The sequence below is a fragment of the Parus major genome, chromosome Z, assembly GCF_001522545.3.
Source record: "Parus major isolate Abel chromosome Z, Parus_major1.1, whole genome shotgun sequence".
Lineage (NCBI taxonomy): Eukaryota > Metazoa > Chordata > Aves > Passeriformes > Paridae > Parus > Parus major.
Window position 1 is genome coordinate 14,688,259 of NC_031799.1, and position 15,203 is coordinate 14,703,461.

Sequence of the window (15,203 nt, forward strand, 5' to 3'; positions counted from 1 at the left end):
TGACTTGTCAAACTCTCTGCTCATCTCAATCAGATTTGGATTCTCATCAATGCTATGTGAGATGAATGCACTATACCCTTTCCTGCACACTCCCATTAAATATGGGTGTGCATGCTAAATTTAAGTCAGAGCCTGTCTTCTACACAGCAGTCCTGAGAGAGATCAGCCTGAAAAACTACAGACATGCTTACAGTGTGCCATACCTAAGGGAAATAGTACTAAAAATCTGTAACTGTGAGGGTAGAAATTTCTTTCTGAAGAGGAAAAAAAAAAAGTCTTGTGTCAAAGACGTAGGAACAGATGGTAGTGATTTATCCTAAGTAGGATGTGGGATTTGGGTTCTTCCCTCTGTTCCAAGAACCCCTTTTCCATTATCCTCCTTGTGATGCAGGGCAGAAGTTCCCAGTTCATAACCCATGGAAAACCAGGCACGCCCAACACACTGCACCAAAAGAAGATGAGGACCACACATGTAATAAACTGTAATAAACAAAAAGAACTGAAAGCACAAAGAGTGCATCTTTTACAAAATGCAAAGTGTTCTTCAGCTTATGAAACTAGTACAGTAAAAACAAATATTTTCTGAGTTATGTCATCAGTTGCATGGGCTGAGAGGAAAGCTCTTCCTTGCAACACTGACAGTGCAAGTATTCCTAGAAGAAATCCGGCTCAAGCACTGTGCTGATGATCCATTCCTTCAGCCCCTCACTCAGAACCGACAGTCTCAGCCAACACCAGCTGTCAGTAGAAAAGTCCAGGAGAGGGGGAGGTTAATCTGTGAAAGGTAAAAGAGTAATTTAATAGAACAAGATCTGCAGAAAAGTGGGTGTGTGGGCAGTGTGTTTTCCACCAGAAAAACCAGTGAGCGAATGGATTCTGGCGAGTGTTCAGCAGGTAGTGAAATTTGTGTGCCATTTTATATGCCCACTCATTTTCCATATAAATGACAGACAGGGCTATCTTTATTGTTGTCCTTTTCTCATAAAACTAACTTGAATCATTCTCATTGGACTTGCTTTAACCTGCTTCTAAAATTTGTAAGTATCCTAAGCATTCTATCTAGGCAGCTAGAATTTCTGTAGAAGACTGGATATCAAGACATTTCCCAAAGCCAGGAAAAGAAATGTCATGTCAAAGAAAGGGTGAGACAGCAGTGTGTGCCCCTCACAAGGTCTCCTCTTCCTGGTGGAGAAGATAAGAAATTTAATTATCTCAATGTAAGTAAGCAAATAGTAGAACTGAGTTTTCTACTGGCGATAAACTATATTATTCTTTCATAAAAGTCAATGCCTTCTTTGGCAATCATTAATAAGGAAAATGGGATGAAAAATGTCAGTTTTTCCTAAGAGAGTATATGTAATACACCTGCCTTCTCTGCTCATTGTTTGTAGAAATATTTGCCTGTGGCCACCCAGCATAATCTCTATAAAAGTACTGTCTAGTTCATGTTATCTGAATTTGATGTTAATATTGGCTTGAATGGGGATTTATACTGTCATGAGGAAAGCAGACTCATCTTTGGGATATTAATTGAATTTATTATTAATAAAAATGAGCAGGGCAATGAGAAATAAAATAAACCTTAAAAACAGGTTTCCCCCACCCTTCCATCCTTTCCAGCTCTACCTCCTCCCCCCCAGCAGTGCAGGGACACAGGCAATGGGGGTTACAGTCAGTTCATCACACATTGCTCCTGCTGCTGCTCAGGGAGAGGAGTCCTTCCCCTGGTCCAGCACGGCCCCCTCCCATGGGAGATAATCGTCCATGAACTTCTTTAACACGAGTCCATCCCATGGGCAGCAGCTCCTTTCCATGGAGTGCAGTCCTTCCAGGAAAGGCTGCAGCAGTGTGGGCTCCCCACAGGGGCACAAGTTCTGCCAGCTCCAGCATGGGCTCCTCTCTTCACGGGTCTGCAGGTCCCTGCAAGGACCCTGCTCCTGTAGAGCTTTCCCATGGGGTCACAGCCTCCTCCCAGGCACCCACTCACTTCACTGCAGGTCTTTTTCACAGGCTGCAGGTCTGTCTCTGAATCCCTGTGGGCCTCCATGGGCTGCAGGGGCACAGCTGCCTCACCACGGTCTGCAGCAGGGGTTGCAGGGGAATCTCAGCTCTGTCATCTGGATCACCTCCTGCCCCTCCTTCTCCACTGACCTTGGTGTCTACAGAGTTGTTCTGCAATCATATTCTCATCCCTCTCTTCTCTGGCCACAGTTACAGCTCTGCAATAACTTTTTTACTTTCTCTAAATACATTATCACAGAGGCATTACTGTAGTTCATAATGTGCTTGGCCTTGGCCACCATCAAGTCCATCTTGGAATTGTCCAGGATTGGCTCCGTTGGACACGGAGGAATTTTCTGGCAGCTTCTCACAGAAGCCACCCCTGTAGACCCATCACTACCAAGACCTGGCCAGGCACACCTAATACAGCAATACATCTTCTTGACCAGGGTAGGATAAAATAATTTATCTTTGTGAATAGCTGAATATTTACTTTTTTGTCTGTGAAATGTGCAGTCCAAAAATGTGTGATGCTTCTACATATTCCTTCAGCATGAGACTTGAGAGATTTGATTCTCTTGGAATATGATACAGTTTCTTTCCATGTTTTTTTGGTGTGAGAATATGGGTTGTCCTTTCACTGAGATGTTATCTAGAGTAGGGCTGAAGAAATATACCAGTTAAGGTTCACAACATGGCCTATAATTTGCACATCTGTATTTTATATTATTTACACTTTAGAAGAAGATTATTCAATAAGATTTTTTAAAAATTTTATTTTACTTGGAAAGAACACTAGCAACGATCTTTAAAAAATAAAGATGTATATTGGCATGCCAGCAACTATTAAATGAGAACACATTTGTATGTATTAAATCCTGGCAAAGAGGAGCAGGGTTTTTGCCATGGAAAGACTGGTCCTGACGTCAGCATGAGAAGTACACATGAGATACACATTTAGCAAATCTTACTTGCCAAAATGTACTAACATCTCATGGGGTAAGTAAAAGGTAGTGATTTAAAAGACAGCCACTCCCAAGCATTCTCTGGTCCTACACCAGTGTTTCCTCTGATTTATTGTTTTTTCTCTTCACATGTACATAGATGAAATGATACATAGACAAAAGGATAGGGAAGCTAGACTGGCAGCAAAAGTGACTAACACCAAGAATGATCTTTAGCTGCTGGGAACTGATATCCAGGGCATGAGAGTAGATATACCTGTTTGTTTTAAACATTTGCTTGTCTGGAGCTTTTGCAGAGACCATGTACTTCCTTCTGCATATTTCCAAGGACACTGATTTAGCCAGGTGTTCTTGCTGGATTGGTGGTAATAAAAATTATTTCCAAACACAACGACTGTGGTATGTTAAATACTTTGTATAAATAGGTGAGGAAAATCCCTACCATATATTTGTCTCTCATCTATTTTAATTAGAAATGGTTGCTGGCTCATGGGATACCCTCATTGTGACAATGCTTTGATTGACTATAATGTCTTGTTCATGAATGGATATTTCTTTTATTTAAATCTCACAGCTACGAATTGTATCAACTACATTAAAGTTTGCTTACAGTACTGTTAAGGGAACTATTTTTGTGTCTTTCAGAAAGGGCTACTGAGGCAGAGGCATATATGCTGTTCCACAGAAAGACAGTACATCCAGGCAAAGAATGTGATTAGTGCAAAGGTAGAGGTAGCACTAGGCTGGTAGAAGGGAGCGTGCAGTGGCCAGCTTGTGGTTCAGGGCATCTGCATGTCTGACACAGTAATGTTTAATTTGTGGCAGAGATTTCTGTATGCTGGCACTGGACAATTAAACAACATTATTATGTAGCCTAGGAAAATTCCAGTTTGTTCTCCTGCCTCCAGACTGACCAGCAAGGGAACTTCTCTACTGGGGAGCAGGTATTTGGGCCAGAGCTTCTTACCATTTTTGAAAAGGTACTATGCAGGTTCATGCAGCAGAAAATATTTTTCTGGCACATCATATCAAATTTATGTCCTTCACTAAAACATGTATTTAAATAATCATAGAATGACACTAAGGTCATCAGTTCTCTTTTATTACTTTATTCCTAAATAAGGTATTGAGTTCAGACTAAAGTAAGGGAAAGAAACAGAAAAACAGCAAGGTTTTTATGATAATGTCTGAAAGAAACCATCTCCTCAGAAAAAGAGCCAAAATGTCATGTTTGCCATGCACAGTGAGTAGATGCTGCCACTCTGGGAGCTGGCTTACTGCCTAGCAGTTGGTTCTTTGGGATGGGCAATTAATGGCAGTATATCACACTACAAGTCCTTGCAAGACACAATTTCTGGTTATGGAGATGGAATAAAGCAGAGACGACAACACTTCATCTTGAAAATTGTGCTGAGAAGCAGCAGGAAACCCTAATGGAAGACGTGCAGGAAGAGGGCATTTCTTAGGCTTGTTTTTCAGCTTAGTTTATATATCAAAAGGGTGTCCTCCTGTCAGCAGCACAGTGTGCTCCATGCACTGTCTGAATATCCATGTCCAGGGTTAGATTGCTTCCCACTGCTTCTTTAGCAAGAAAAGATCTGCAGTCTGTCCAAAGATCAAGGGTGAAGTTTTCATAAGCTGATTTTTCGGAACCTTAAATTCCATTTTAAAACCCTTTTTGCTTACAGTCCTTCTGTAACCTCTTTACGACTTCAGCATATTGATTTCTAAACTTTTATCATTTCTGGATGAACATGGACAGCTGCAGCCAGTTAGATGCTGATTTACATCATGACATCTGATTTCTTACTGCATCAGAAACAAGACTGCACAGGAATATTTGGAAGAAAAAGCAATTTTATTGAGAAGTGGCAATTCAGTAAAGTTTAAGAACACTTTCTGGATGGCCCATCCATGGAAATGTACAAGGCCAGGTTGGTGGGCAACCTGGTCTAGTGGAAAGTGTTCCTGCCCATGGCAATTTAATTCTATGAGTCTATGTTTCTACATATTGTCTTCTGTGAATTAATATTAAATAGAGACAAGCGGAAGCACTGCAAATGCACAGCTGAGGAGGCTATGTTCCAAAATTTCTGTCTACTGGGCAGTCAGCCAGCCCCCAGCAGTGTTAAGGATCTCTGCTTCCAAGGATACTCAAGGATTCTTAGGACTCTGTCAGGGCATTAGGAAAATAGGAACTGGGGAGGACTTCAGGATGCAGATGGTCAGTGTCCTAAAATTGTGCTACAGCACGTTGAGCTACCCTTGAGAGTCATTGAAATGCTCACCTCTAATGTTTTATTTTAGAGTTTTTTGTGTCAGATTTTCCACTCTGGTAGCAGTTTTGTAATGCTTTTATTTCACTCTAGGAAACAAGACTTCTCCTCAAAGAGCTTAGTGCTGAGTGCAAACTCAGGCTTTGAACCAGAACCACTTCTTGAGTTTGGTAGGTGTCTGTAAAAATGTTGGACCAAACTTGACCATCTACAATGCAGCTCAGAGCTTTTTGAGAAGGACATCCAAGCACTGTAGTAGGTCTGTTACTGCCGCTTGTACAGCCAATACTCATGTAATGTAAACTTGTGCCTCTGGTAATTCATACCTGATGAATATTGCACTCAGAGTGTTTTATTTTCCCTTCCTGCACTGCTCAGGTCTTCTGAGGATTAATTATACCAGTCTTCATAAACCAATTAATATACCATGTCTTCATGCCACCCAAAGTCACCTTTCCTTTGTTTTTTCTGCTCCAAGTAGTAGTGTAAGTTAATATAATGTACCACCACCAAACCCTTTAGGGGGTAATCTGTGTTGCATTCATTTGTAAGCATATTTCTAGCCTACACAAAACACATTTCTTTTCCTATTACAAACCCCTTATTTTACAGATACTTTGTTTTTCTGGGAAAAAAAACCCAACCACTTTGAGTTTACAGCTGTTTTTTTCACCACAGGTTATTTCAACATATATTAAAGGAAAAATGTCTTCAAGCTTAGTGTCTTGGGATCTGAGTTGCTGTTACCTCCTCTTCCATAGCTATTCATGTGTTGTTTTGTATTACACCTTCTGTCCTGTACCTGGTCTGCATGTGATAGCATAAAAAATATGCAGTATAGGTAAGAATTATTTTTTTAAAAATCAATTTTGAATCACTGTTGTTGGACAAAATTTTTTAAGATGTGTTGCTGAGAAAGGCCAATTCTATCTACAGAGTTGACTAAATTAGTTTGGAGATAAATTGCAATGGCAAAAAGACGTTTTTTAAAATTTCTTTAGGAGCAAAACTAGTAATTCTTGCAATAGATTTTAAAACCTCGTCCCTTTTCTTCCTCTAGACATGCTCACCACAGCTTCCTGCATGGTTCTGTTTTGAAATCTGTGCTGATTTTCAAAGTCTTTTGTAATATATAGTTGCTAACACCACATGGTTCCATAACATCAGCTGCAGCATGTTTGAAAGCAGTAATTGGACAAGGAATCCTTCCAGGGAAAAACAAATCATGTCTGGTTGTAATGGTCTGAATAGCTATTATTTCCCATTCTGTGTAGTATTTGTGCTATTTTGGTGGAAACAGGGAAGTAGATCTGCTAAAAAACAACAGAGGAGTGTGGCAGAGAAAGATGAAGACAATTTTACCCCTAGAGATGAACAGGATACAAAATTACACTCAATTTTTTAGCAGATGTAACCAATGGGGAAGGGGTGAAGTTGTCTGCAGTTTTCATCCAATTAATATATGCTTTCCTAAAAGAAATCTCTAAGGCTTAAAAGACTCACAAGGGGAAACATAATGAGTTGTGCTGTGCAGGAACTGAGGTAAGATGGATATGTCTATTTTTCACAGTATTAATTACATAAAAATCTTCATTAGCCTTTCCCTCTTGTCATCTGATTAGACAAGTGGTAAAATTGCTATCTCACAAATTTACTACCACAGACATTGGCCTAGAAGTAACTGATAACTATTCAAATGTACATGAACTTGCCCACTAGGGCCAGTCCAAGTCCATTGACTCTAAGGCAGAATCTTTAGAGGGACTGCAAGTATAGTGGAACTAAAATTAATGAAAATATTCCCATACATATTCCCATACAAGGCTAATTCCCATAGGTAACAAATTCTATAAAAGTAACTCATTGTTTTTTTCACAGGAGAATTTGCTCTTAATGAGACAAAGTTTTCCCCAAAGATGAATAAAAAGGTGAGAAAACATGCCATTATTTGCAAATTACTTTCAACAAGAAAGAAACTGTGGGGTAATCATGGATAGCCCTTTGAGAATATGAGGTCTGTATTCAAGGTCCAGAAGACAAATTAAGTTTCAGAAATTACTAGGAAGGAGTTTCAGAGTGAAACCTGTGGTCTGTATACTGTTCAGATACTGAATTCTACATATCTTATAATATAAAAATATATATATAATTATAATTAGATATTATATATATATATGATATAATTATATATTAGATATAATAGATAAAATAGATATTAGATATAATTATATATTAAGTGTATAATTAGAAGGGTGGATATGTGACTAGATGCTCCACATGAAACGGGCTTTAACTCTTCAGCTTGTGGAAAAAGCGTCCTTAAGGACAAAAGCTATGTGAAGCTGGCACCATAGAGAAGGTGAATAGAAATGATTCATCATTATTATAAAACAAGCACCACAAGGCACACAATAAAGTATACAAAATCAAACATAAAAAATGATGTGCTTTCCTCATGACTCACAATGACATTATGAAATGCATTGCCGCAGGATGTTGTAGAGGTTAGAAAAATAAATGGGATTAGGTAAGTTAAGAGAGGTTGAATTCATCAAATCATATGATCCTAATTCAGTCTTTAGTTCATCAGATCATTCTCTTTCTAGCCAGAAGTCAATGGGAGTAAATAAGAAAAGAATCAAAAATCTCTTTCCTGTATAGGTGCTACCAGGCTTTGCTGCAGACAGTCTACTGAGAAAAACATGCACTTGTGTCAGATCAGAATTTTCTTACCAAGCTGTACAGCTGCTCTGAAATGCATCTAACTCTTTCTGGTGATATCAGTCTTTACAATTATTTTCCTTTCATATTTGAGCTATGGCAGGAAGAAATATTTTAAATACCCATTATATATGTAAGTTTTTCTGTTGAGTATAAAAAAGGAATGATTTAATAGCTTTGCTTGTAAATGTATTTATAAATCTATGTTTTACTTGTTACATAGTTTTTGAATGGAATGTAGAGAGAAACCTGACTGGTAAAAGAAGGAAGCAGGTAGTTTCTACCTCGATAAATTGATCTGGCTTTACTAAAATGCAAGGTCCTGTGCACACTATGAAAACAATTATTTTATATATTGGCTCAAAATTTCATTTGGTTTCAAATTGTAATACAAAAAGAAAACAGATAGTATGTTTCAGAGAAAATGAATTTCTGAACTATCATGGGGATATATCAGGTGTGCATCCATTAGGAGCAAGCTTCTTGGCAACCATAAGAATACAATTCCTTTGTTCATGTTTTCATAATAATCTTTTTACGAGAAAATAACCAGTTTCCAGTTCCTGCCTTTTAATTCTCCTTCCAGGTCTAATTTTGCTAATAGAAAACATGATCTTGACTGATTCTTATCCAACTTTGATGTCTTCCTGCATGCCTTCATCTACTCTAATTCACTCCTTTCTCTTTATTTTATTTCTCTTTCCCCTCTTTTCCCTGATCTGTACTCTCCTCAATCTCAAAATAAAATAAAATTTGAACAAGTAAAGATACCATCATGGTATGCTTAAGGTAAGCTGTAAATATAGAAGGGTACAGAAACCTAGGGGCTGCATATCTGATTAAGTTCCAGTCCTTCTGCTCAGGCATACAGACCCTGTTTTCAGCATTGTGTAAAAAGCAAGCAGGCTTTGGTATGCCTTATCAAATAATTGTTTTGAAAGGGCAAGCTCACATGTCTTCTAAAGACACTAATCCCACATTCACATTAAATCATGGGATGAGAGAGGGAAATACAGACTGTAATTTAATATCAATTATATAGAGTATGTTTCAGTTGCACTGGAAGATAACAGAAGGCAGAGTTTACAAATGATCAGGAAAGTGGTTCAGGATTTTAAGTCAATATTAGAGGAATAGTGAAAAATCCCTGTTTTAAAAGAACAGAAAACATGAATCAGACATCATTATAAATTGAAAAAAAACCCTCTGATTCTAAATTTCAGCATGAACATACACAAACTGGATCCCAGCAGACCAAAATGAAAAGTCTAAATCAGCAGAGTGCTCCTGAGTTTTCATAATACATATACTGAGAGAATATGAAACAGCAGGGAGATTTCACAACTCTGTCCAGTCAAAACAATGGAAAATATTGTGAATGCTCCTAAGCAGCTGTTGCTCAGCTACTGCCAAACACCTGAGACACATTACAAAAAGAACTAGATATTCTCTGTTAAAACATGGAAAATATGAATGATTAAGATGGCAGCGTGCGTTTGATCTCTGTAGCCTCAGCTGAAGTGCCCCAAGCATTGCCTAAGGTTTTGCAGCATGCTGGTAGCTGCCAAGTCCTTGCCTTCGCAGAAGGAGTTTGGTGATGACTTGAATTGTTTGTACAGTAGCTAGCACAATAAGTTAGTTGATGAGAGACAAAAAAGTAGGAATAATAACAGCAATAACAATAAAATAATTATAATGCACTTAAGTTTCAGAAGTAGATCTTAAAGCCAGGAACACAAATACTTACAGTTAGTATCAAATAATGCCAATAGTAGTAAAAATAGTATCATCGCTTCCTGATTCTCCTCAGAACACACTTCTGCCTTGAGGATTTTTTAAAAACCCACCAAAACACACAGTGACAAAATAATAAATAGCTCTGATAAAATAGAACAGAAATTAATACCTCTAATATTAGAGTACGTGTCTTCCTTTGCTTTTGTAAGGGATAATGACTTAAAGGATTGGTGTAATGATACCATGAACTTCAGCTCACATAAGGCAGACCCTGAATAGTGTCCAAAAAACAGTCAAGTATTACACTAAAACTTTCTTAATACATCACTGGAATTCTAGAACAATGAGCTTTGCAGTTGGTAGTGACTTCAGTAGTGATATTGGATTTACCCATGAAGCCCAAAGCAGTTGCCCTAAGTACTACCATGAATGCTAGCACAGGATTCTAAAGTCCTGGAAAATGCCTGTATCAGTGTCTTTTGCCTGTATCTGTCTTTTCAGAAGAGTTGAACTTCCTTTAGAGAAAAGTAGATGATTCTGATCATAATCCCAGAAAAATCTCATACTTGAGAAACATAGTTTCAAATTATTTTTCCGTATTAGTACTGATTAGCTGCATTCATATGTACACTACCTGGATATTTTTCAATTCTTAAAATAGTTTGATTGTATAAAGACTGTAGCAGTTCTTCTTTCCTTATATTTTTGTATTTCAATCTAGCTGAAACACTTCAAGATCTTCTGGAAAGGACCAATGCAACGTTTCTGCAGGAAAATTGACAGTAGAAGGGAAATGCTGATAGTAATGTCTCAGGGTTGACTGTATTCTGTGATGCTGTTACCTGTGTCAACCTCAGCTGCAAATACTACAGACTTTTTTTTTTCTTCCATGCGGCTCACCAAATCCTCACACATTCTGTTCTTAGTCTCTGAGGGTAAGAAAAAGTGTCTTCATGAAACTGAAGAACCCAACCCTGTAGGATCCCCTGTCTCCTCTGTTATTCCTATCTGGCAGTTTACATCTGTATATTTAACATACATCTAAGTCAAGCATGCATTATTCTGCCAGCGTGATCAGCTGCTGATATACTGTGATTCATTGCTGTGATATGAGTCATTGTAAAACATCCCGTTTCTTCAGAAATCATCAAATTCTACCATCAAAGACAATATGATCTGCGTTTGTATTTACATATACAGTCTTTGATAAAGCATTTACAAAACATCTTATCTTGGGCTCCACTCACCTTTGCAGAGTAGTCCATGCCCTACAGGTCAGGTTTCTCATTCTTATGTTCTTTCAGCACCACTCACACAACAATTCTGGATGTGTCTGTAGTGAACTCCAAATTTTTATTTTCAGCTGCTTTGGTTCCATAGGCCTGTAAAGGTTAAGTGCCACAAGCCAATAGTGTTTATTTGCCACACAGATGTTCTGAAGTCTGTAACTCATAGAATTTTTATTCTTTTTTTTTCTTTCACAGATGCTTTTGTTACAATGTTTTTTGTTAACACGAGCTCTGTTATTGTCTACCAACCTGACACAATGTTCTGAGATGGTCTGATATGCCTGTTTAGGTACAGTTTATTCTCTGCCTAATACTTTTTGTACTATCATTTCTGTAATACAGATCATCACATTTTGTCTGCTTCATCTCCTGTCTTTAATGAAATTTAATGCTGTTTTGGCACTACTGATATTTTTCCATTAACTTTGGGTGAGGGGTAAGTTATGTGCAGCTTGGAAAGGAACCTAATGCTGTCCATTTTGCATTTTAGATTTTCTCACTGTGGGAGACCTGCAGCTTTCTGGGGACTATTTCAGAATAAGAGAAATGTTACAAGGCAATATTCTAACTAACAGATATGGAAAACGTTGTATGAGCAAAGAAATTTTTTGCCATATGCAAGAGTCAAAGACTTCTCAGATATTGAAGGTTGCATATATTGTCTTCATTGTACATTCAAATCTGTACTTGGAACATATTAGCTAGCTTATTGGCTAATACTAATATGGTTTACTGTACTTTTAGGCCTAAAATCTCTAACTATGGCATTAGTAGTCTTTCCTAAAGGATTCTGCATGAATTTCTATCCTTTTTAAATACTATTATAACAGCAACGTAAAGTATCATGGAATGCTGGAATGGTTTGGGTTGGAAGGGACCTTATAAATCCATTAAAAATCTAATACTGAATATTTGCAGAAAAAATTAGGTTTGGAACATTTGCAACAGTGAAATTTTTTCAACTCTTTTAAGCAGCTTGCTAAAAAAGTGGACCCCTTGAAAAATTAATTCCATTATCTCCATAAATACCAGCTAAACTTACACTTACCAAGCATGTCCTTGTTGGTATCAAGGGGAAGTCAATTTCACTATTCTGCTATGTGAGATGTTGCTTCTGTCATTGTCTTGAACACTCAAACATTTTGGAAGGTTGCAGTGCTCTGAATGGTCAGGTGATGGTGTTCAAGCGTTACAGACCTGGAACCTGACCAAAGTTGCAGTGAGCTATTGCTGCCAGAAAACATCTACTACCCCATTTCACGGGGACTTAAGAAGGTTTCTGGATCACTGAAAGCAGGTCGTGAAAACAGAAACTTCGCTGGCTGAGGCAGGTGAGGACATGTTAAGTATGATCATGTTCACAGTGTATCCTCTCTGGCATATCCCATGTTGACAAGTCTTTGAGTAAATAATATGTCAATCAATTCTACAGGAAAATGGTAAAATCTGACTTTGTGGGCTACTTCAAATGTTGATGATATTCATGGCATTTTTTTTGGACCTCCTGCATAACAAGCTCTGAAAATCTCTTCTGTAGGGATCTTTTTTTTTTTGCTCTTTTTCATAAACTTGCCACTGAGATTTTTTGAGATTGATTCTTAAAAACTTAGCACCCCAGTTTAGTGTGATAACAAATCTTGACATTACTCTGTGATATTTCAGGTACTCAAGCTAGCAGTCACTATCTGTCATCCTCTCAAAGAGTGTTTTCTACACTGCAAATGCATTTCTAAAGTTATTCTGATGTCATGATATCCCTTTACTGCTCACAGCCACAAAGAGAAGTTTCCACAGATTGATCTCTGTTCTTGTCAAGAAAATCAGTTTCTGTGTTTATGTGATGTAGTTTACTACCATCAGAGAGACTTTGGTGAGGTTATTTATGGCCCTGATGTACCAGTAGACAAATATAAACTATTAAGTTTTGTGAACTGGAAATTGACCCAATTCCTTCCTCTTTTTTTTTGCCATGAATTACCCTTCCCAAATGAAACTTCCTAAATGAAATGGTTGTGGAAACCATTGTTTTTGACAAGTGAATTCAGAAAAACATGTTCATTTATTTTGCTTGTGTTTCTGGGTGTTACATGTCTGTCATTAAACCTCTAGCAATTTAGTGTGAAGGAGTAGTTTTGGCTCCTTGAAAGATGTCACACCACTGCAAACATATGTGTCTTTTTCACCCCTACCACTTATAGTGCTGGAGATGTTACATTAATAGCAGGAAGATGGCATCCACCACTCCTAGATATTCTCTACTTCCTAGTGGTGACATCAGTAATTTTAAAAGCCACTCCCAAGGCTGCCAGTGACAAAAGTACTAACTGAGAGTCTCAGGATGACTATAAGAATATCTTCTGAGGAAAAAGCTGGTGCAAACCAGCTGAGAAACCAGGCTTTAAGATTCTTCTTCTTGCATAAAGAAAAACACTGTACTTGGTCATGGGGTTGTTTGTTCATTTTGGAGCACAAACAAAATGTTGACATGTTCCCATGGAGCAGAGAAACTGAATTATGATTAGTGCCATCAAAACCAGAGGATTCTAAGAGCAAGGATGGAAAGATTTTCCTATAAATTGAGCAATCATTTTAAGCAGCAGTAAAGAGTGAGACAGTGTGGTGCCATTTGATGCCTCTCGAGGCTGCATTTAAATCTTTTATTTCATTTTTAATTGCATTATTTCATGCATAATTTGCCTCTAAGAGGCTAGGACATTTCTAGAATAAATACTAAAATTTAGATTGCTTTGTGACAGGAAGGAAAAAAATGCTCCCATAGCTGGTTATTTATTTCTTTGTTTAGTACTTCACGTAATACATCACTTTCCATCTGCATCTGCAGTATATTATAAAATAAAATCTTAGGTTATTTTTACTTTTTTATTTTTTTCCCCAGAAATAGCTCTTAGTAGATGTCCCATGTCATGAGAGACCTCCTTAAATAACAAAGATGTTGTCATCTGTCAGGTGCTCTGACTACTCATACCATTATTGATCGAGCTAAAAGTGTGTAAAACAGTTACCAGAAAGTGGGAAACTGAATCAGAGGATGGGGGAAAAGGGAAAATTAATTTACACCTATTAAACTGAATCATTAGGACTTCGCCATAATATGTCAGTCTGAGGAACTGTGAGCAATTGAAGATTATTCCTAGTGTCAGGTACAAAAATAACAAATTAACTGATTAATGGCACTGGGTACTGTGCTAAAGTCTGGATTAGGTCTGAGGAATAGTATTTTCAGATAACTTTAAAAGCAATGTGTCAATGTACATATAAACTTGTTATTCTTCTCTGCTAAGATTTTAACATAAATTGGGACAAATTTTTGGTGTTCTACTCCTCTTTGTCCAGCAGTCAGAACAAAAGCCTGGCTTGTCACTCCTACTCTTTGCCTCTCTTTGCCTCAGCATGGGAGATGAGCCTGAAGTTTGAGGCTGTGCAGAACCATGCACACAGACAACTCTCTGGTGATCATAGAATTTTTAATTTTTTGTGACAATAAAATCTAAGTAATTTATACAGTTTTTTTTTCTTGTCTTTTGCATTTGGATCTGTTCTGCCTTTTCAGAAGAGTACCTGCCTGAAGAAAGCTCTTTCTTAGGGTCTGTCCTAACCTCTGTACCTCCTAAGGACATCCAGGAAATCATCTAATACATCAATTCCTCTTCTGGTAATGAGTAATCAGATTAATGTTTAGGTTAGTATGATCCCCGAGGCAATTTTTGGGGGTGGGGGTAGTTATATAAGGTCATTTAATGTGAGTGGCATGTTAAGAGTTTAAGTAATTACCTACTTTCTTCTGTCAGGGTAAAAAGGTAAGAACCTCTTTGGAATAATTTAACCTATCCTAAGCTACACACGCTTAAGGGAATGAGTCAGCATCAGGAGGTGCTGTTTGCAGGTAGGAATCACCTTGAATTCTAGGTGGGAGCTGGACGCTTAACTAAGTAGTCAAGAAGGTAAAGCTTTCAACTGTATCTAAGCACCTTAATAGCGTAAATAAAAACAATTAAAAGAAATTAGGAAAAAGTCAGGATCCAAGTCTGACTTTCCTCTCTTGAACCCACTGTGTACCTTGGTGTGCCTGGAGGCTTTTTACGTTCTGCCTTTGACTTTGCAGATTTTATCTTAGAGCTTATTTTTACACCTGAGCTAGACATTTTGACCTAACTTTTTTAACACATTTGAGCATCTTTCTACTAATGGCATGA